At 36.5% G+C, this 25000-nt stretch overlaps 1 protein-coding gene across 1 annotated transcript in view; it reads left to right on the top strand.

The window, feature by feature from the left end:
- Nucleotides 1-167: 167 nt before the first annotated feature.
- The window catches only part of LOC135221991 (histidine decarboxylase-like), a 204211-nt gene continuing 179378 nt past the window's right edge, over nt 168-25000 (top strand). Inside the window, exons 1-2 of the mRNA XM_064260097.1 lie at nt 168-238; nt 11787-11831. The gene's annotated coding sequence lies outside the window, so the exon portion shown is untranslated. The remainder of the gene's footprint in view (nt 239-11786; nt 11832-25000) is intronic.

Raw genomic sequence — 25000 nt, 5'->3', positions numbered from 1 at the left:
ACGATGACGTCACCAAAAAGCAAAGAGACTCGTTGGCTGGCCGTAGCAGGTCTGCTCAGCTGTTCGACGATTGGCGTGTGGACGCTTGATCGATGACGTAGCACTGTTGTGTCAACTGGCAACTCGAGGCGAGTCTGCTGGTGACTTGGCATCAGAGCTTTCCTCAAGGATGAGAGCAGACCTGTAGAGCATTCGAGTGCGCCCCTTCCTTCGGAACACATCAATTCCCTCCCAACTTGTAAGTAAAACTTATTACTTACTTTGCTTGACGCAGGTCTACGAAACTTGTACTCTGTCAAACAACGACATTCAGTAACAGACACGTTGGTGCTTTGCAGAGTTCTAGTTTTGTTAGCGGTTTGAGTTCATTCTTCACCACACGATAGATCTTCAACAGTGGAAGCTTTGATTCTTTGAAACAGGAACAGCAATCAAAGTAGTTTTGAAATGTCTGTTGTTTTCCCTTGTTTCATTCAGAGAAATTAGATGATTTGTGCTTGAGAACTGGAAAGCAAAAACTGATAGAAGTTTTTTCAGATATTCTTACTGTAATTCGTGTAACATTATTTGTGATTCCAGAATAGCAGGACCAGGTGAAATATCTATCGTGGGAAAGAAAACAAAATTGCTATTTTTTATATATCTAGGGTATTCGTAAGTTACACTGAGGATCTTCTCTTCTTTTGTGATTTCTCAATCTTAGTAATGAAAACTGTACAGATTTCATTTGTTTTACGTAAGTTATATTAAAGATAATTATTTTTGTAGTTTCTCAATGTCAGTCAGTAATGAAAACTGTACAGATTTCATTTCAGAAATTTTCATTACGACTTTTTCCCGTATTAGGGAGATTCGTTGTTAAATTTATTTACCGAACAGATGTTTGCACGTTAATGGTTATTTCGAGTTTCGTCTATTATTTTGTATAAGTTTCACAAATTATTTGTTAGAATGGACGAGAGCTTAAGTTTTGCGAATGTTTTCAATTTTATGTTATATATATATATATATACTATATATATATATAAATATCTATATAGATATATATATATATCTATATATATACATATATATACATATAATAATATATATATATATATATATATATATATATATATATATATATATATATTATATATATATATAGCTTGAGATGTATGTGAATGAAAATTGTATGTGTTTTACTCATACTCTTTTACTAAACATTTATATACAAAATACGACTATAATAACGTTTTCAAGTATTTACACAAATAGTAACATGAGTGCATCTTTTAGTAAGTTTAATTGCGTATAATTCTTTTAGGTTTAAGCAGACTTTCCTCGTGTTTGATGAAAAAGAAAACTCGTAATTAAAGCCATTTCACGGGCGGATAACTGCATTTCATTTTCGAAATGGTTCACGAGCCGTGCGGTAAGCCGAAACCAAATAGATCCTAACTTAATTGATAATATAGCAGGATAACAGTGGTCAATAATATTTTTGTTTACGCCGGAAGTTACACGTTCATTAAATCCCGCGAAGATTATGGGATTGGTTGTTTCTCTCTCTCTCTCTCTCTCTCTCTCTCTCTCTCTCTGTCTGTCTGTCTCTCTCTCTCTCTCTCTCTCTCTCTCACTCTCTCTCTCTCTCTCTCTCTCTCTCTCTCTCATTTTATTTTCTCTTTTAAGACGGTTAAGAGGAAAAGAGTACTTCGAAAGGGTTGCCATTTGTACATCTCCCAGCATTCTGGATTCTGATAGAAAAAAAAAAAGCCTTATTAACGTGTAGCATTCTCGAAAGCAAAGTTCTCACTGAAACCTTCCTTGCAAAGTTCATAGATGTATTTTTATCCATTAATTGACAAATTATGCTAGAACGCCGAACTCTCGTGCCGCCGCATTACACTGCATTTCCTGGTTAACTGCATTTGATTCATAATTCCGAAGGTAACAACATTACAACTTCAACATTTAGACTTAAAACAAAAACGAATCAAAGAAATAAAGATCTCAGCAAACATCTAAGCTGCAAAATACTCTGATTTTCTTGCAATGTTAATGAGCCGGATTTCTCTCTCTGTTTCAGTTTATCTAAGCTATGTTTTTTCAGTCACTGGATCCATGCAGTTGCAAAGATGATGATTTATACTTGCTTTTTGTTTGCGGTTCTTGTTTCTTCGTAATAGTTGGAATGAAATTGATATAGGAAATTACAGAGAAATTTTATGCTTTACCTATGCGAAATCCAAGTAGGGAGGCCCTTCGAAAAGATACAAAGACGTTTCAGTTCAACATACGACCTTTTATAGCTAAAGCTTCATGTCCAGAAAAGTAAGACTTATTCCGAGTAGTTGCAGGAATAGGGCCTTTCTTCATCTTCTTCTTATTCTTCTTCTTCTTCTTCTTCTTTTTACCGGAGAATTGTTTCTTTTTACAAATCTATCGTTTTTCCTAACCAGCAAAAATAACTTCCCAAGAATGTTTACGTGAATTGTTCTTTCTTGTATCGATAGAAAATTCAGTTTCCTTTGTTTCTTTATTTCCGTCAGCAATTAGCAAATTTTGCTCTCTTTTTTGCGGAAAATCTGCATATTCACTTGGGCAAATGCGTACAAGCGTCGAGAAGTGCAAGCGTTTTATTTTTCTTTCTGTATACATGCGTATAAGTTGTCACGTGCTTGTGTCTTTAATGTGCTTAAGTCTGCGGTCTTAAATATCCTCGTCTCGCTCAGGTTTTGTCAAATTCTTGATAGCTCTCAATGGACAAGATAAGTTACCTTAAGTATCTTCAATTCAGTGGGCGAAATACCCAATCAACCAAGAATTATAAAAGGAGAGAGAGAGAGAGAGAAAGAGAGAAAGAGAGATCCTTCCAGCCTCGTTTGTGAAGATAATTCGGGAGAGTTCTTCGATCATTTTGGAAACCAACCCTTAATTTAGGGTTCATTACATTGTTTCGAGAGGGAATCTGAAGTCCTATTGTTCCAAAGAGCTTAAAACATACGAAGCTTATTCATTACTAGTATTAAAGGAGATGGATTTCTTCCTATATAATATGCATGAGGTTTTTAACTATGAGTAATCGTTTATTTCTTTCATTACTGATTTGGGCTATTACATTATTTTGCTTAATGCTATATATGTTTTAAATTGAATTATGTTTGTTTGTCCTATTTTTCCTTCTGTGGCTTTATTGAGAATTGTGATTAGGACGTATAAGTTGCTCCACAGGTGTGTGTATGTATGTATGTATGTATGTATAATTGCTGACTTCAACATCCAGATTATCTAACAAACATAATATTATGTATATACCCTGACATACACACAAGCAAGCAAGCACAGTCATACATATATGTATATATGTATATGTGTGAGTGAGTAAATTACGGCAATCACTCGCGAATGTGTGCATTGTCCAGTATGTAAGAATACAAAAAACGCATAAATACGCCAGGGCTTTCAATTTGAACTCTATGGGCGCACTCTTTCTTATTACCACAAAGACCATTAACGATTTGGCAGCTGAGTAGCAAAACTTTCATCCCGATAAAAGAGCAGTAACGTTCTCGGTCATTTGATGTTTAACAGATTCATTGTTACCCTGAGGATAAAAGGGGAATTGATCTGGAAAACCGAATCGAACACAAACATTTCTAACACTTATTTTGGCAGTATGAAGTAGCTTGTAATTCATTTCGTGTTTGAAAACTTTTTTTTGTTTTTTGTACAAGTAAATGTTCGTTTTACAGAGAGAGAGAGAGAGAGAGAGAGAGGAGAGAGAGAGAGAGAGAGAGAGAGAGAGAGAGAACTGTGTTTCGTGACTCATTGTTGTTCAAAGGGCTGAATAAAAATGACGTAATTTCTGTCTGGAAAGGTAATATACATACATCAGTTTTGAAAATCAAGTACGTCAATTGTGTTTCAATATCTTAGTCGTGTACAGTGAGGGTATTCGTTTTTCATGTTATTCGAAAATTGAAATTCACAAATGAGTTCTCTCTCTCTCTCTCTCTCTCTCTCTCTCTCTCTCTCTCTCTCTCTCTCAAAAATCTTTTAAGAAATTATTTTTCTTAAATTCTAAAAAAATATGGACCACCGTGGATAAAGACTATAACCAATATTATTGCAAAAGATAAAGCTCAAAGAGGGCTCCTTCTTACGTTTGCTCGGAGAGAGAGAGAGAGAGAGAGAGAGAGAGAGAGAGAGAGAGAGAGTGTAGTTTATCATATTTAAAGATAATAGAAAAATTACTTTTAAATCTTACATGCTCCGTTATCAATATTCTTTTATGGGGGGTCATAAAACACATGCAAATGTCCGTCGCTCTCCGTGGATTTATAACCATTGTTAACCCTAATCAAATTCTCTCTCTCTCTCTCTCTCCTCTCTCTCTCTCTCTCTCTCTCTCTCTCTCTCTCGTCGTTAGTAATAAAGGATATATGAGTTGCACTAAATCAGCAGGAATCATAGTGTCTTATGGTGACAGATTCAGTTGCATAAAACGAAAAATGTCTAGAAGTGTCTTTGAATTAAATTCCCATTCATAATAATCATTCCTCTTTGACGACGAATCTACAGCTGTTCGTATAAAGAGGTGCAACTCATGTTGGGGCGTCAGACATTGATGCACAAATGTCTCTATGGATGATTTAATCTCCATAATAATGCTGCACACAAAAGCCAATAAGTTGTACCTCATACTCTAAATGATTTGATCATTCGAACACCTGTGGACATGCGTGCAAAAATACATGAAGTACACAAATTTCGCTTCATGTACAAGAGAAGCACGCACATTTTTATGCATACGTACATGCTATAGTTATTTCATTTTTGCTTTCAGTAAAACATGTGCCCTCATGAGCTCTGCATAGACACTTTTGTTGACACAAAAATTGTACAGGGAGTTAGATCAACATCACTCTTATGATACAGAAATCGAGACTAGGACGACGTTAATATGTAACACCAGACTGTCACTTTGAGACTTTCCACGGATTTCGAGTGAGAATCGTGATATTTTTCGGTTTATTTCACGTAAATGTAAACACTACCAATCCTCTCCAACACAGACCTTGTTTGTGGTATAAATTCTCTCCCGAACAGGGCTTGTGATATTAAGTAACTCTCATCCAATAGGATTCCTGATCTTCATTATGAAAATTGCGGTGACTATTAGCTTAGTATTTCGTTTGTTTCAGAGTTCTCAGCATTTAAGACAGCGACTGACATAGAATGACCGGAAACACAAAGAATGCTTTGGTAGATTTTTTTTTTACGTTAATGGAATATTAAGAAGAGCAGCATCACATAACCTACCTATTTTCAAGAGGCGAGGTTTATAATCACGCATGGGTAGAGGTCCATTAACTCATTCCTTTAAAGAACCGACCTGGCTTCGGGTCGCCACATCCATCCCGGTCTCGGTACCTACTAATGTTATCCGACCGACTTTCTCCTTATAAAACTTATGGTGTACTTATTTTATATTAAATCATTTTACACAATAATTCCCGGTAGGATGTTCATGCTGTCAGTGCACCTCATGCGGTGCACCGTAGGCATTCCTTAAGGTTCTTTGCAACGTCACTTCGGCCCGTAGGTGCAACCGTTTTCATTCCTTTTGCTGTACCTGCGTTCCTATTCTCTTTCTTCCGTATTACTTTCTAGCCTCTCTTAACAGTTGATTCATAGTGCAACAGCTTTGAGGTTTTCTTCCTGTTACACTTTGCAGATCTTTTGACTCCCAATTTCCGTTTCAGCGCTGAATGACCTCATAGGGCTCAGGCCTTGGCCTTTGTCGTTCATTCTACATTCTATTTCTTCTCTTCTCTTCTAAACAAAAATGGTGAAGCTCCTTTGGCGAAATGACCAGCAAACGACAGATTCAGTCAGAAACAGAAACGCCTTTCTAGAGCGAAGGGAAAACGACAGTGACGAGAATGATGAGATTGATGACTATCAATTAATACTACACTCTGTTCTTTTCCATCTGTCCACCCGCCTGTGGTGTTTGCGTATGGTAACACTGCGTCCCGGGCTTTAGATAGTTACGCTATGTGTAAATTTAAGGTAAATAAAAGGATATCTGGGTGTACATTTGCAACTGAAAAGTGTTTTCATAATTTACTGTATGCGAATTACACCGTTAATATTCGAAATAGGATATTATTATAATCGTTGAATGTCAGCTGAATGTAACTATCTAAAGCCCGGGACGCAATGTTACCATACAAAAACACCACTGGCGGGTGGACAGATGGAAAAAAAACCAGTATAGTTATATACCTGATATTTTAAATAATAATAATAGCAATACTGATACTCATATTAGCAGTGACTGTAGATACCGTTGCTTTCCTAATTGCTAGTTTTATTTCTGACCAATAATAATAATGATAATAGCAGAAGAAGAAGCAGCATCATTAACAGCGTCAATGATAGTAGCCAAAAGACGGAGGATTCAAGTCGACCAATTGTGACCAGCCTGCAGGCCGCTCAGCTCTTACATAATTAGCCCAGCCACTGCAATGAATGGAAAGTTCGATTCAGTATCTTACTCAATACCTTGACCAGGAGTTGAATCAAATTAAAGATAAATCTATTTCCTGAATGATTAAAGTTGTGAAGGAATGAAGCGTTAATCAAGGAATTACTAATGTATGAATCATTCTGAGTTTAATTAGCTTTAAAAGGTGAACCTTGTCGCTGTAAGCAGGCCAATTAAGTTGCTGAGGAAAGATGATGCATAATTATACCGTCGTTCGATTCGCCATATAATAATCGCTATTCATGCGGCATACTTATTTGTCTTTTTTTAATGTGTTGATGGTTGCGAAGCTGCTTATGGGATGGATTTTGTTTTTTGACAGAAATTACATATTTACTTGGCGCTTTTAATAGATTGCTAATTAATTGAATTTTATTTTTCACTTCCAATAGACTGCTAATACTTGCTCCCTGTTTCTCTGAGTGCTTCATTTTACATATAATCTAAATTGCGTAGAAATAAGTTTAAGCTGGAATAGTATCGACGTGCTTAATTTCTCTCTCTCTCTCTCTCTCTCTCTCTCTCTCTCTCTCTCAGCTGCTTCATTTTACATATAATCTAGATTATGTATGAATGTATGTACGTATATTAGGTTAACAACAGGTTTAACTTTTGAAAATATCATCAAACATAATCTGCTCTCTCTCTCTCTCTCTCTCTCTCTCTCTCTCTCTCTCTCTCAGAATGCTTCATTCTACATATATTCTATATTACGTATGTATATCAGTTTAAAAACAGGCTAAAAATGGGATATTAATTATCGACGCACGTAATTTCTCTCTCTCTCTCTCTCTCTCTCTCTCTCTCTCTCTCTCTCCTCTCTCTCTCCCGAATACTACAGTTCAATATATACAAATATATAAATATATGTATATAACTATATATTATATATATTATATATTATATATATATTACCATAATATATATATATATATATATATATATAATATAAGTCATATCACATTTCCGTGATTCATATACATATATCGAGCTACAATGTCCTTTAATATCTAATTCGCTCTACCTCGGAATTAATATATTTTCATATATGCTTAACCGAAGGGGAATTTTTTCTCGATAATAGATTTGCCTGGACCAGGGCGCGAACCTATGGATCCTTTCAAACCCGCGGTGGTGTAGTAGGAAAAGCTTCACTGACGTTCCTGGGTTTGAAAGGATCCATAGGTTCGCGCCCTGGTCCAGGCAAATCTATTATCGAGAAAAATTCCCCTTCGGTTAAGCATATATGAAAATATATTAATTCCGAGGTAGAGCGAATTAGATATTAAAGGACATTGTAGCTCGATATATATATATATATATATATATATATATATATCTAAATTTCATATGTGTATTAGTTAAAAATAGGTTCAACCCAGGAAAATATCAATGAAAATAATTCCTCTGCCCCTCCCCCCCCCCCCCCTCTCTCTCTCTCTCTCTCTCTCTCTCTCTCTCTTTTCTTATATATTATATATATATATATATATATATATATATATATATATATATATATATATATATATATATATATATGTTTTGACCTCACAATCCACAGGATAACTCGTCTATAAATTACGTCCAGATTTCTAAGGTTTAAGAAGATCTAATGATTATATTTTTCTCATTTACACCAGAAATAAAAACATTATTTTAACTGAGAATAACTAAAACACACACACACACACACACACACACACACACACACACACATATATATATATATATATATATATATATATATATATATATATATATATGTGTGTGTGTGTGTGTGTGTGTGTGTGTGTGTGTGTGTGTGTGTTTTAGTTATTCTCAGTTAAAATAATGTTTTTATTTCTGGTGTAAATGAGAAAAATATAATCATTAGATCTCATTTTTCATTTTTCCCCCACTTGTCGATAACGCTTTTCCCTTTTAAACGGAAAACGCCCATTTATTGAAATGATAGTTTTGCCTGCTGACGAAACACTGAAGAATGTTATATATTCATCAGAATGAAAACTTTGAAAGGCAGGTGGAATTTTTTTTAATGGTGAGCTTTGAAAATGATGTATAGCTCTAAGGTTTTTGCAACTGAATCAGATTAACATTGTTATTCTCTCGTCCATCAGTAAATACAACCACGAATACTTGAAATATTGTTTCCCTAAATCTTCTTATCAGTGAGAAGCAGAAAACGTGCTCAATAATTTGTACAGTCTACTTACTTATACGTATTTCGTGCGTTAGGGAAGGATAGGGGTGGGGATTGGGGATGGGGATTTGACTGGGAGTGGAGGACGTGGGGGGAGATTTGAATGACAAAGGTTCTTCTACTGAGATTATGGTCAGTATAATGGAGTGCCCGGATGGATATCTGCGTTGCTCTACGACAGAACAACGTGAATTCTGTGCTAGACAGAAGGACGCTGGCGGCAGTACGACACCTTTAGGGGCATTTAAGTCCTGGAAAAACTGGGAGGGGAGTATTGTTTCTCCTTTAGGTTGTTGTCAGCGTTGTGTGAGCAAGGAAATCATGACGTGATGGAACTAGACGCTTCATTTTCCTTTTTCTGTTACTTCGCATTGTCTGAGATTCACTCCCGTTCCTGTAGTTTTGTGTGCGACACGCGAATGAATTTGTTTTGCAAGGCATCGTGATGAAACGTTGTGGTCGTGTCGTGCGTGTTCAATGATTAATTTATGCTATAGAACGTTTTTACTCTTGATTTTAATCAGAGGATCGAATAACTGATAGTATTGTACCAATGAAGATATAACTAAATCTCTTCAGTTATGTTATTTCTTTCATTTAGACGTGTTTTTAAAGCCACAGTATGTTTCCCGTGTTTTCGATAAAACCAGTAAAACGCACCAGAGAGCTGAAAGAACTGAGGTGGATTTAAAACAATAAAAAAGGTCAAATGAGTCCTAATGTACTACTGCTTCTATTTATAATAAGGAAAACGTGATCAAGAATTCCATCCGAGTATCAAACAACTGTATACTGCCTTAGTCATTACAGATGAATACGAAACGAGCATGACTCGCGTTCGTGGAATTTGTGTGTTTTGACCTCACAATCCTCAGGATAACTCGTCTATAAATTACGTCCAGATTTCTAAGGTTTAAGAAGAGCTTGTCAATCGAGAGTGTTCCTTAGCCTCTCATTCCGGAGCGCTCCTCAGCAATGATCCACGCCAAGGATCTTTCTTCGTCGAGGCACATCATCATTATAAATAAAACGTTGCGACGGACTGTTGTCAATGAATGGCGCTAAAGGCATCTCGTAGCGTGATTAAGGGAGGCCGGTGATTTCCCCGTCGTGTGTGGGCTCTCATTATAGACCTTGTAATGAAAGGATAGGATGCCCTTCCGCTCCGCTGCCTGTGTGCTGCAATATGAATGACTCCATACAGATGCTGCTAAGGTCTCACTGCAGTTTGTGTGTGTGTGTAGCTATGTGTATGTGTGCGTATGTGTCTCATGACCTCGAATCTTCCTCGAATGGATAATCAAACTGGTAATCAACCTGAGCAGTTTTCTTTTTAAAAAATAACAGTTGTGAACATTATTTGTAAACTTGGTATCTTTATCGTGTTTTCGAGAAATTTGGCGTAATTATAGATAAGAATGACAGATATATAGTATATATATTGTAGAAAAGAAATGAATTTGCGTTTAGCATTTTCGGTAGCAAAATTTCGCTTGAATCCTTGAAAAAAAAAAAGTCAGTGACACGCAACGTGTACACCAATAGACGCATTTTTTTCTTACCAGTTATTTTATTCATTATTGTCGCTCGCATTGATGATTCCATTCTTGTAAGGCGGCCTGTCTCCACCTGACTATATATTCGTCCGCGTATCTGACTACGTGACTGTCTTTCTCTCTCCTTGTTTGTTTGTCTGTCTGTCTGTACGACTGCCTTCTACATTAGCTCCCTCTCCTCCACTTCAGCCACCTATCCGACTGAGGAAAGAGTAACGACCTATTGTTGACTACTAGAGGGGTTGGGGGGGGGGGGGTGGTGGCCCATTGCCGCCGTAAGGGAAGGGGAGGGACCTCATCTGCAGAGTCTCTAGTTATGATGAACACTGGAGGAATATTATACTAAGGTGTGTATGTCTTAAGGCTATGGTGGGGTCATATTGTCTTCTGCATTTGGACGCAAATGAGAATACAATACAGTATGGGGCCCCGAGAGTTTCAGATGGAGCCGACATCGTCACACTATAGAGGGAGGGAAAGAGGGAGGGAGGGAGGCTGTTGCTGGGCGAGAGTGTGTTTTTATCTGAGCAAATGAGCAACATGGAAAGTGTCACAACAGTTGCCCCGGCAACACTTCCAGGAAATCTGAGCATGGATCCAGTAGCAAACTAAATCGGGAAGTGAAGGCTGAACTGTGACATGTGCTGAATGTCTGGTTATGGGAGGCGGTTGCTTTGATCAAAACTCGTCGCAGGGAAGACATATTAGGGATTATGTCTGCGAGAGGTTCAGGCGTAGAAAAGGAAGTATAGGAAGGTCTGTCTGATGCGGAGTCGTTCTCGTTTCAAAGATAATCGAACAAACATAACAATAACTTTGCCAATGTTGATAGATGGATGGAATGCCAGTGAGCCACTTTCCTTACAAGGAAATAACGTAACTGCCAGGGCAGATGTCGCCATTTGCAGTGATGATGTTCGTTTGATTGTCATCTGGATGAGTGTCGCATGTTCAGGTATAATTCCCTGACAAGAATCACCCATCAACATCTGTCTTTAGTCAATACTCATAGTGTCACCATTCTTCTCATGAACTGCCATTTAACTCAATTGAATTCATTACCTCATTATCATTTTTATTTTGTCATGCCCATCATCACTTCCAGTTTCATTCTTCCGCCGCCAGTGTCACTCGCTTTATCGCCACTGCTTAAATTATTCTCACAGACATTTCTTCCCAATGAACACTATACTCAATGGAAACTTGAATTTCAAGTCGATGGCCCCTATCGGCTAGTTTGATATGAATAGGGTTCATTTTCTGAATAATGATAATAATAATAATAATTTCTTGTAGTTTCATCCACCTCACCGTAGCTACAAATCACGTTATCCATCATTTAGTAACGTCACCCGTCTCATTATTGCTTCTAACAATGCCAGCTAGGTTCGTGTTATGGGTAACAGAACCTTTCCTATTTAAGTGCACCTTTTATTTTATTTTTTTTCCCAAATGTCTTGACGTTTCATTCACAACCGATTTCTCTCTTTTGCAGATTATCCGGGTGAGCAGTACCGGGATTACTCTTCGTATTTCCCTGGTAAGTACAAATTACAAGTTGAGGATAATATTCATTCAAACAGAGGACCCTGTCGCGCAAGGAACGAATATGGATAAAAACAAAGGGGAGTTATTTTATTAACTAAATGAATGGACGTTATGAAAGACTGTAGAAACGGGGTAGTTATGGGGGAGGGGGGGTGTTGAAGAATGAGATTATGATACCAGTTTCACCAACACTGCATTCTTCACTCTGAAAGACATTATCGATCCAACCTAAAAATAAGAGAGAGAGGGAGAGAGAGAGAGAGGGAGAGAGAGAGAGAGGGTGGTTTTCTTTTCATGGACTCAAGATCACAAAATTTTTCATTTTCTTTGTTAACAATGTGCTTAGAGAACTCAGCTTTGAATGCCGAGAATATATTCACTTTAAAACGGCGCATTTACTCAGGATTTTGTTTTTAAAGATGCCATCCGTGAAATCAGCGATGCAGCCCAAACTAGCTTCCCATTTTTGCTCTTAAAGAAGTTTTGATGTTCACTCTCGGGGGTGCGTTCCTTTTATTCTTACAGCCTCATTGTTCTTTCGACGTTTATTCATTTATTTATCCTGTTATCATTCGTTTTTATTTCTTTGAGGTTTCCACTCTAAAACGAGATTTGCGTTCTGAGTTTTTATTTTTATCCATTATTGACGTTCCTTGCGCTCACTGTTCCTGTATGATTACGAACAATGAATTTAATTGTGTCATTTGATGCTGTATGTGTGGGTATTTCTTTGGAGTGCTTTTCATATATGTATGCTGTGTATACCTTGGTTTCACTGTCTTTCCTCCTCTTGTATTACTGTCAATCTGACCTTCTCTATGTGCTGACAAACATGTTGATCAGGATACATTGTTCGGAGCCCTTTTTGTTCCAGGTGAAAGGATATATATATATATATATATATATATATATATATATATATATATATATATATATATATATATATATAGATATATATATATATCATCTAAGATAATGCGTTCAGTAATTTAATTGACAATACTTCCATTGTTAGTGACGCAAAATTGAATGGAAACTGTCATACTTATTTCAGCAATTCTACAGTTGTTGATACCACTCAAGCACATTATTTCTTTGCGGGACATCGGCAGATTTGCATTTTTCATTCCCCACAGGAAACACTTTCAAGTAAATGGAATCTGAAAGAAAAGAACATTGTTCAGTAGGTTCTCATGAACGAAAATTGAGGAATAATTGCTCTGCGCTTTGTAGTATACTTACCTATAAAAATGCTATTATCAGTAAGAGAGGAATTGTATTTTTTTTTTTTTTCATTCAGAGATTTTGCATTGAAAAAACCTACCTGTTGCTTCTACGTAGATCCATTGACTTTGATATTTGAAATCCTGTCTTTGGCCCAATTCATTTTCAATTCCAATCTCAAGAAGACAGTTTGTAGAATTGTAGATTGCCTGAGGTACCTTTCAGTTCGACCTGATCGTATGACGAGCGCCATCTTAATTCTCATTTCCCAGTGATCCTAATGATCGTTATGTCGGTTCTCTTTTTTACTCTGTCCTTCTCTCGCCTCTCACCTCCCTCTTCGTCACTGTGTCTGTCTATTTTCTGCTGCAGTCATCTGAGGGCGCAGTACGAGTACGGCCCTCCCTTCGTCAGCCTCTCTTCTGTGATTAACCCTATTGCCGCACCGTTGCCTCATTCATCTCATTCATAATGAGAGGAAAGTCATCGAAAATCACAACGAAATGATGAATGTGATTTCCAACCAGGCAGTTTCGAGCAGCGCTGTCCTGGCACTCAAATTCCATCGAGCGTTAAGTTCGCCCGGTTGTGTGCCGTTGTAATTTCAAGCCGTCTAATTGCCCCCGACATTTAAATGGCCCTGCCATTCCTCCGTCGGGTTTTGTAAGGCAATAGTAGAGGTGTGAAGGTGCGGCCCCTTTACGTTGGATATGTGATGACGAAGGTGATGTAATAATAATCGCTGGGATCACGTGTCCTCTGTACATTTAAGCCCACGCATACGAAATATATATGCTCTATATGTTTGTTATATACTTTTCATGAAAAGGCTTCAATATTAGGTTATGTCAAAGAATTAAAGCGTAACTCTACTAATTTACTAGTTTCAAGGAAATTATCACGGAGTTTATTTGGTTTGTGTGGGTTGGTTTACCTTTTACTACTTGGTGTTTGTCATGCTGTGTCAAGTTTATCATGAAATGTGACTGAAAGTGTTCGGTAAAGCACAACTGATATCTAGGACGATATGATACGTCCTATAAATAAGAGCATTCTGATTATATGATTTATTTATGTAGTAACGCTATAAAATTCTTTTCATGGTCAAGAACATCAGAATTGTGTACTAAGATCATCTGAGTCCAAGAGACTTGGCTTGATTTATGTTCTGACTTTTGATTGTGCTTTGATTGCTTGTCAAAAGTAAGTTATCACACTATTGTAATTGCCTATATTTATTCAAACACACTTGTATTGTAACAAAGCCAAGTACTCAGTAATGTGCGATAACATTGAGCCTTCTGATTGTTAATAGTCTTACCATTCTAGTCATTCGCTGCTCTAAAGAAGTGCTGGTTGAACGTTCTTTTGAATTTAACTCGAAAAAATCAGGAAATGAAATTGACTATCGCTAGGATTTCTATTTCAGTATTTTGGTGTGTGCGCGCGCGCGTGTGTGTGTGTGTGTGTTTTCTTTTTATTGTTTTAGATCAGAATGAATCACTAAAGAAGTGACGATCCCTGTCGGGCTTAAGTATGAGATGTCTTCTTTTCATTTTGAAATGGAATGTTTTAACCGCATCAAATCATTAGCACCGACGTCGAGTGTATCCCAGATTTTTTTTAAGGATTTTACCTTTTCCAATGACCCTTCCGGTAACAGTAAACTGACGACTTTTTTTGCAGGTGTGGCTTAAGTGCAAGCTCAAAGAAGAGATTACAAATGAGTATCTCAGTCTTTATAATGTGGTGTATTGTAAACATTACACAAAAATGATTCAGTTAGATTTTGCTTCACCCGGTGAAGGTTTTATTTTCGTTCTTAATTTTTAAGTTGTGTGTGTATTTTTTGTTCCTCCTGAGAACCAACGTCTCTTAATTTCACACTGACATTTTGTTGACAACGCGCCTTCGTCTTTCATCTTTGCTTGCTTGTTTATTAGTTTACAGCTCCCTTTTGAACTGTTTGGTTTTATTAATCTGTACTAAATACCTGCTTGTTTGTAGTTCATGCATGTGGGGTTTATTTTATTTGGTTCTTCTTTTTCCGTTGTCTCTTATTTTCTGTTTTCTTTTTTAAACTTTCTCCTTAAAATTATATTTTTCTGTTTTTAATATTAATTTATAAGTTTTGAGTGTTTGCCTTAACAATAAGAGTGCGACATTTTTGTTTTGGTTGACAGTAAAGTATATTTTGTCTCTAACTTGCACTGTTTTAATCGTTGTAAATCCTCGTGCTCTTTCTCAGATATTCATTTTGATCTGTTTGGATAATTTCACTTTTTCAAGCACGTTTTATTTCAGTTAACTTTTCTGTCAGCACTTTAGCCTCCTTAAAGTTCAGTTACTCCATAGCAGTCCCGTATAAGAAGCAATGTTTTCATGAGCAATGATGATAACCACACTAACTATTCACTAGATTTTCACCTTCCGTTGATTTGCAAAGTAGAGAGATTCCCGTTGTATCTCACTCGCTGTTCTGGTTTCTTCTCCCTGTAGATTATGCTTCAGTAGCTCTACCACACCTGTAGGAAAAATGCAAAAAACCAATAACGCCAAAAGGCTGGTTTTCCCCAAGTCAGTCCGCTGCACTCGGTGCGACAGGGCCTACGTCCAGGTATGGCTCTGCAGTCGGTGCAAGAAGCGCCTGCTTGAAGGGAGACCGGCCCCGAGGAAAAGCCTCTGGAGTTTCCTCACGGAGAGGATGAACCGCACAGGTGCCTCGGTGAGAACAAAGTTCCTCAGGGTCATTCGCTCGCCTTCTGCCGACTACCAAAGGCAGCCCACTGAAAAAGATGTAAAGTAACCGTAATACAGACAGCTGCAGTGCTCACTGCTACAGACAGGCGTCCGTGAATGTTGCGCAACAGAAACTTCTCTACTAAGGGTGTTCGGGATCTTCATTACTAACCAGTAGACAGCACTTTTTATTAAACTCATGGAGTCTTCAGCCTCTTCATTCTAGCTCTGTCTGCAATGTCAGTGACACTGATTGATATAATCTATGCTCCGTCTTTTATCAAATGCCATTTCTTAACTAACGGGACAATGTAGATATAAGGAAAGTAGTATACCTGTTTTCATATATATATATATATATATATATATATATATATATATATATATATGTATTTGTATGTATATATATATATATATATATATATATATATATATATATATATATATATATATAGAGAGAGAGAGAGAGAGAGAGAGAGAGAGAGAGAGAGAGGGTATATGTGTTAAGGTGATGTAAATAGAAAGTATTATACTATTCAATGTAGCGGAACAATATTAATTTAAACTGCCTGACTATTATTAATACAATTAGACCCTAAGTTGGGAGTCTTTCCTCTCTTGTCCTCCCACGACAAAAAAGACCGAGAACCGACAGACGTAATATGTGCCAATACCTTAAGCCTTATTCAGCTGATATATACACTCCGCCAGGAAATATCTTGTCTTGACTCGACGGAGAGACTAGCAGCAACCATGCGACCGGAGGCCTGGAAGGAAGCTGCCGGAAGAGAACGATGTTCACAGTGAGCTTTCGAGAGCTGAAGAAGCCCATGCAATATTACAAGAACTGCATCCGCAAATACTTCGAGAGTTACGTATACTTATGTCAAGATAAGGAAGTTCAAGTGAGGATTCTTTAGACTCTGCTCATAAGGACTGGACGACGTGCATATTGTACTTAGGACAATCCTATTCCAGCTACATTCACTTCAGATACTAGCTAACAGAAAATAACGAATTGAATCTTGGTTTTCGTCGAAAGAAGTGCAAAAATTCCCTGAAACTCCATCACATCCAGTGCTTAACTCGTTCTCTGAGCTTGAAATAATAATCGCGAAGATACCAAGGAATTGAAAGCGACTGGGCCGGAAAAATGAAGAAATATTTGGAGATGCTCAATTCCAATAGAGACTACATAAGATTAAAACTTATGAGTCTAGAAGCCGACATATTGCACGTTATAAATCTGGAAGAAGATGAAGAAGAAGCAGAGGAGGAAGAAGAGAAGGAAGAAGAAAAAAAGGAAGAAGAACCGGAAGATGAAGATGAAGAAGAAGATGAACAACTGCTGTTGAGTTGCAGTGAAGACTCGACTTCTAGTTCAAGGGGGCTGACATGAACACGACGGAGGAGGGGAGGGGGATGGGAGTTTGAGGGGGGGGGGGGGGGCGGCGGTTGCTTCCATTGACAACGAAGCCAAATAACTGGAAAAGTTGACCACTTCGTGACTCAGACAGATGATCTTGTGCGAGAGTTTCACTGAATATGCTAATTTAGTGTAATTTTTAGATAGTGTAATTTTTAATGTTGTAGAATGTTATTGTTAAGGTTATGAATGACTCATTTCAAGACTGGGCACTCTTGTTGAATTATGAGACAGCTTAAAAGGCTTACGTTTGCTCAAGAATAGATTATGAAATATGCCGCAGGGTATGTTTTAATAATCAAAAGTATCGTAGCGAGAAACAATGGCCTTAGCTTGGCGTCTCATAGGTTTTCAGGAGAGGAAGTCTTGGAGGAGGTATATGGAAGACAACACCGTCAGCCATATAATATAAGTGTACATAGCACGCAAATACTTGAAAGCTTCAGCCATTCCAATAGCTATAGTTATGAACCGAGCGCTCGATGGTTGTGAAATGAATTTCTTTATTATAATCTTTTGAGTAAATGTTTATTGCGGTCAAGTTGAGAGTGAAAATGGGATGTCGCAGAAGTAACGATTCCACTTGTGCGATTGTGCATTTGTGATTGCATCTCAGGTGAGCAAAAGGTTGATGTCAGGTAAACGATGCTGACTAGTTCCTACGTTTCTAGGTTTAAGATTCAGATGTCTTTTCTCTCTAGTATGCTATTTCTTAAGACTGAGTCACACGAGCGATTCCTCTGAGCCGGCCGAAGCAGTAGCTAGAGTAAACACGTAACGTCCTCCTTCAGAAGACAGTCGTGTATGTCTACAGCCAAGTGATATACTTCGTGCCAGCCTTTTCTAAAAGATACGTATCAATTTGAGCCATTTGTTGAAAGGATTCTCTCATTTGCCGCGGCTGATTTCTCCTAACGTTCAGAGATCGACTACACTCTTCCCACCCGCAGTCTGAGATTGATGGCTATTATTTTTCAACGCAGTTTTTTAAAGGAAACCTAAGAGGCCTCAAGATTATACTGCACAGCTTAGATCAACTGGCACCAACCGATCACATTTCCCATTCATTTCACTTCTCTTACTGCCAGTTAAAGGAACGTGTTACTGAACATTTCGCCTCAAATTTTTCCCGCCGAGGCAAAGATGCTTTCATCGGCAGCAAAGGCGACGAACTTCCCCAACATCTGTTTACTGCTGCCGATACCGGCCACTTTGGTTAGTCTGATCCCACGATGCAGAAAGAAGCCGGAGAAAGTTCTCGTGTGACACCGTCTCTAAGAAGGCCTAAGGCCTATTTGTTTATTTAGTTGAATGCCACCCTCTCCCCTGAAGAGTAATCAGAGTGTGATATCTAGTTGCGAGGAGATTAGGAATACATAAAAGCAACGTAGATATCCATTCTTCACAAGGTGTATTTACCATAACAGGAACATAAAAAAAAAAAAAAAAAGACGAAAAAGAAACTGATTCTAAAGATAATCTTGACACAAAAAGTGAATATCAGTGTGAAACAGAGGAGGAGGTGGAAAAATATTTTTTCTCGTAATGAAGGAAAACATACGAAAATACATACATACATACATACATACATACATACATACATACATACATACATATATATATATATATATATATATATATATATATATATATTTGTAGATATATAACTTTAGAACTAACAAAATGTGTGTTTTTATTGATTTCTTATGAATAAGAGAGATAGAGAGAGAGAGAGAGAGATAGTAATATTACTAATACTTCTGATGTACTGAATGGAAGGTTACTATTTTCGTTTGTATTTTGGGTAAATTGAAAAATAAAGCCCATTCAGATTCAGAGTATGTATATTTCTCTGACAAAGAGGAGGCTGCAATGGTGAGAGGCATTACTGGCTGCTTAGTCTTTGTCTCCTTTCCCAAAGGAGTGTCGGTTTCCTCTCGGTTTGCCAACCTCCGGAGAACGAACCTTCCTCGCTGATAGAAACTAGTTCAATGATAATCAGTTTATTTTGTATACATAGATATAAATGTATATTCACACATGCGCCTTTACATTTATATGTATTTACACACGCTCGGAAATACGGGTATTTATTAGCATAAGAATTCTGTCAGCTCAATAACTGGGAAAGAAAGACGCTGATTTCATGCTTTGTTTATGTTAACTAGAAGTTCTTATATCAGCGAGTACTTAGTATCTTTTATCGGGAATGAATAATAGATGCGGTATTAAATTCATTCTTTTAGATTATGCTGTTCGTTGCAGGATGGTATTTGAAAATGACTTTATTATAACAAAATCACCAAGAGAGTAGTCCCATGGTTTTTCATCTATTTGGCACGTATTCTTCTAAGGTACATTAGAATGGGTTTATTTTTGCGAGAAAGCCTCGGAATGACTCTTCTGTGTTGAACGATTTACCCAAAATACTTACGAATGGATTTATTTTGATATTCGTGACGTGAAAAATTGAGTTGACTGATGCATTCTCATTTTTGTTGTTACGCACTGTAAGGCACTAGTTGTGCTTAAGAAAAAAAGGAGTGTTTTTTCCCTTACAGGTTTAGTTATTTTCATTTCGTAGTTAGTTTATACTTAACAGAAATTAGCGTCGGTCAACAGATGCAGAAAATAAATAGGAGACTGTGGCTATAGTTACCATCAACCTGAAGGCAAAAGAAGACCAAAAATCAGTTTGACACAGTTGTGTCCAGAGTCAGGTAAGTTCCAACATGAAATGATACTTTTTCTAAGAAACATATTTGTGCTTTAATAGAGATGACTTGGTGGTCATTCACCTGCGGCGGTGATGTGAATACCATAAAGAAAAACCTGAGAACAACGCAAAAAATTTAAGTTTCAAGGACTGCCAATATGTTTGTCATACATAAGTGTTGACCCTTTTCTAACAGTGGCTACGATTTGACTTTGGTTGTTTCAGTATTGTAAAATCAACTAGTTGTATTTCTAAAACCAACAAAGATTTTGATGATATGTAACTGTTGATGAAAGTAATGTGCTGAATGCGTTGTTAAATATTATTTCGATCGTGATATTCTTAATATCCAAATGCTAGAGTAAAAACCCCATTTCCTTTCTTTTTATAAGCTAATGATTATCAGCATCCTCTCACAATTTAAATAGTTAGGGTACCTTACCTAAAAGGCCACGTGCCTGCAAGCCCTATCTACAAATATACCAAGATGGCACCCGTGTGATATGTTCTGCTGAGTTCAAGTTATATACTGGAGGCTATGTGGACAAATCGTTGACCCGCCCAGGGTCTAGAGAATATTGAAATTATTCTGTAAACCCTGGGCTCAGGCCAGGCAGAGCGTGTAGCATGGTCGTAGGAACTCTGCTTGGGGGATCCTCGCGTTTTTTGTACAGGAGGTATGTTAGGGATCGATGAATTGTCTTATGAACTGCTCTGAAGTGTACGTGTACTTGACCTCACGCGCATTGAGAAGTGTTTTTGCACACCGAGTATATGTGATAAGACAATTCCTACAGCCCAGGATTGCTTAAATACAATCTAAGTTCCTCTTACAATCCCAGCAGTCTGAATCATGAAAGGGTTTGGGGGGATTAGTAATTCCTGTCTACGCTTTGATTACCTAGCTTCCAACCACTAACCTTATTAACATGAAAGCAAGCAACCAGTGGTCATGTCCCTGGACGTTTCTTCAAATCACTAACCACAAATGTCCAGCAGAGGGACTGCAGTAAATTGACAGGAAACTTTTCCTGTGTATTTTCGTTTATGGAACATTGTGAGTGGAAAAATTCTATGGTTCTGTAGATAATATCTTGACCGAGAGAATAACTGTGATGTCATTAGTTAGCAAAGATTGTCTTTATTTAGGATGGAAGTGGTCACCTGGTCTTCTTGCCCTTTTTGGAGTTTTCATGTATGTAACTTTGCGTTTCTCTTCATTAGTAATCATAAGGTATTTGACTGATACTGATATGGAAAGAGTAAAATTCAAAGATTTTAAGAAGTCGTAATTATAATTCATAATATTGTACATGATTCCCAAATCTTATTAGTTACCCATATATATATTTCTATCTATCCCGCAGTTTCGGGGAGATATTTCCCAATGCTTGAAATTTTCAAATTGAGTTATGGCGACTTTCGGGTAAGATGTAGGACGCTGAATTTATTGACATTAATTTCGCAAAAACATTTTATTGACATGACATTTTCATGATTAATATCAGTATTTATTTGACATCATAAACAAATACTGTGGATTGTATCCCTGTCACATCCGTTTGGCATTATGATTTGTAACATTCCCTCTGTTACAAGAAGTACTGAATAAATTCTTAAACCAGGAACAATTTCTACCCGTGATATGGTTTTTGGGCATTAAATTTATATCAACGTTTTACGAACACGAAATTTCCACTTTTCGCCTCCGTTCAAAATAAATTGTCTTCTTGCGATGTATCACTGAAACCATATTCGAAAAAGTCTCATGATCAATACTAGTCGTGTACTTCACTTCCATCCCATATAGATTTTCTTGCTGAGATAGGCCTACAGTATTTAGCATTAAGCCTAGAACCAGATATCACAATCCTTATGTTTTTAGTTATTCACCATCCAGATAGATTTTCTTGCTGCAATATCGTATTTGTAGTTGATATCAAGGTTAGAACCAGATAGCATTATCCTGATATTCTTACATTCATTCACCATCAAAATAGGTTCTCTCCTGTGTTTTCGAGTTTTGGCTTCCAATTAAGCAAAACCAAAGTTTCAACAGCAGATCACTCGTGCGCGATATTTTTTGTCATAAAGCTTAGAAAAGAATCGCACCATCTCCAGAGTCTTACAGATCCTCCACAAACAAATACATTCACGTGATCTGCTCTTTGCATTAAGTTCAGGATAAATGTTCCACTATCATCGAAGTGTGAAATTTCTTCATCCCCCAAATTGATTCTCTTTTTGTGATATGGTTTTTTGTCATATAGTTTAAGAAAAGATTTAATTATTATGATGGAGTCACGTTACCTATGTACCAAAATGCATCCTATTATTGTGATGTAGTTTTTGTATCTAATTCAGAAAAAACTTATCAATTATGAACTTTTCCTCGCTTCCCAATATATTCTCTTACTTTGATATGGTTTTGGCTTCTAGTTAAAAAGAAAGGAGAAAAGTTAATTGGCTTTAAGTTCTAATAATGTCTGGCGCACAAAATAGATTCTCCTCACGATGTGTTTTCTTTCATGAATTAAGGGGAAAAATCCAGCATCGTGAAAGACTTACATTTTTTCGCCGTACAAAAAAATCTCTTGTTTTGATAATTTACAAAGTTTCACTGTCTTGAAAGTCCGAAAATTCATGTCCAATTAGTAAATAGATTCCCTTCATTTTTATTTGGTTTTAGTCATCAAGTTTATGAAATAAAAAGTTTCCCATCAAAGGATTATATCCCCTGCCCACCAAGTAGACTCTAATCCAGGTTTCGTTATCATAAAAGTATTAAATTTGCCTTGTGATATTGGTTTGAGTACCAGGCTGAGAAAAGTGCTTCGAGCTCAGAAAAGTATCAACAATTCCTCCCAACCCACATAAATTCTCATCCTGTTTTGACATTTGGTTAAGAAAATGTTTCAGTATCCCGAAAGTGCTACGTGGGATTTGTCATCAAGTTTAAGAACTTTCACTGTAATAAGTTGTGCAGGCTTTAAAATCAAGAGAAAAAGTTTATGGTATGACTCTAATCTTCATCAAACTCCCATCTGAAGATATTTTTCAAATTTGATATATGTAGTGGTTTTATTATTACTGAAGTGCTTCAATATCATCAATGTCTTCAATTCACTCACCATTCGGAAATTTGCTCTTTTTTTCAAGTTTTAAATTCATTCCTAATGTAATGATATGTTTGGAGTTATGTTTACCAAAAAACTTTCTGGTTGATGCTCAGATTTTGTGCGATGTTGTCATGAAAAATCATCTAAACTTGATAAAGCACGCTCATAGTTCAAACAAAAGTTCAATTGAAAAGCTCAACTTTCAACCAAACTTCTTGACCATGCTCAGCCTATTGCTAAAATTTCGACCAGTTTCATCATAACGTACAAATTGTATCCAAGGGCTTACTTACGGTTTGGCTCCAATTTCAACTGAAATTCAGAGTAACATTCGTCCACTCTCAAACCTTTAACTGACGCTTTATTTTCAACGCCAAACTTTCCCTCTCACTTGCTTAATTTTTCCAAGAAATGTTTACTGTTACGCTGAAATTTCGCGGATGAATTTCTTTTACTATGAAATTTGGTCCAACATTTGGCTGGATTTTACATAAATTTGCTTTTGTAAATGGAGCATGATGCCTGCGTAACTCGTCACGATTTGCTCGTTTTCTTATTATCCTTTTTATTTGATGCCCAAACCTCCTATCTTTTCTATAGTTATAACTTTACTTATAGGGTTAAGATTAAAAATATGAGTGGCAGTATTCAGCTATCTATCCGATTGAAAACACTAAACTTTTCTTTTTTTTAATTGAAAGCGTGTCTCCTAATCCAAATTTCGATGTAATTCTAAAGTGTCTCGAATTATTTTGAGCATTAAATTTTATCCCAAATTTGGTTTAATTTTACATGGTTTTATATGTAAACGGAGCCTGATACATGAGTAACACGTCACGAATTGTTCATTTCGTTATTATTATTCTTTTATTTAGATGCCAAAATCTCTTATCTTTTCTATAACAATAACTTTACTTATAGAGTTATGATTAGAATTTTCATGAGGGCAGTATTTCAATTCAAAACATAAAAAAAAAAAAAAAAAAATGGCAAGCGTGCCTCCTAATCAAATTTTTGCTAATTCTAAAGTTCTCAGATTTTAAGCAAAATGTCTATGATCATCGTTTTATCCCTTATCTGATGCAAAAAGAGTTTAGTGTAGTATTAAGAGATATTTTTCATTCTCTCTCGAAATTGTAGCGCTGGCTGGATGATAGAGCAGAAATTTTTTGTAATGGCGATTTTCCTCGTGTCCTCCTTGGGATATCATCGATAAGAAATGATATTTGTTTTTTATGCAAAAATTCAAATCACAGTTTCACTGCGGCCATCAAAATGCAGAACAGATAACTTTTTATTTCATTTCAAGCTTCAATTTTCATGAAAATTTTACTTTCAATCTCGTTGTTCAGCAAAATTTCCCTTTCGCGTTAAAATTTCATTAAAATTGAACTTGCTGGTTCAGTTTCAACCAAGTCTCTTTCGGCTATTGAATTTAAAAAAGAAAAATGACTAAAAACGAAAGAAAAAGGAAAATATGATCATACCAGATTTTGTGCCAGTATATCCAGATCTCTGCGAATTTGAGCTCCACGTCCTAAAAGTTTGCTAGTCTCAATGAGAGCGGTGTACTTTTGGAATAGATCCATGCCACAAGATGGATATGGCAGAGGGGTCGATAACTGCAGCAGCACCGTGATCTTCGTATCAATATCAACGAGATCATGCAGCTTTCCCTCCTCTTTTCTTATATGTATATATAATTGTATATATATATTATATATATATATATATATATATATATATATATATATATATATATATATATATAAATATATATATATATACATATATATATATATATATATATATATATATATATATATATATATATATATATATATATATATATATATATATATATATATATATATATATATATATATTATATATACCCACCGGACTAATACGTGTGTACGCAGTACTAACAGACCACC

Source organism: Macrobrachium nipponense, chromosome 3, assembly GCF_015104395.2.
Source record: "Macrobrachium nipponense isolate FS-2020 chromosome 3, ASM1510439v2, whole genome shotgun sequence".
NCBI lineage: Eukaryota > Metazoa > Arthropoda > Malacostraca > Decapoda > Palaemonidae > Macrobrachium > Macrobrachium nipponense.
The sequence above is the reverse complement of the archived record's forward strand: the minus strand, read 5'-3'. Positions and strand labels throughout refer to the sequence as shown.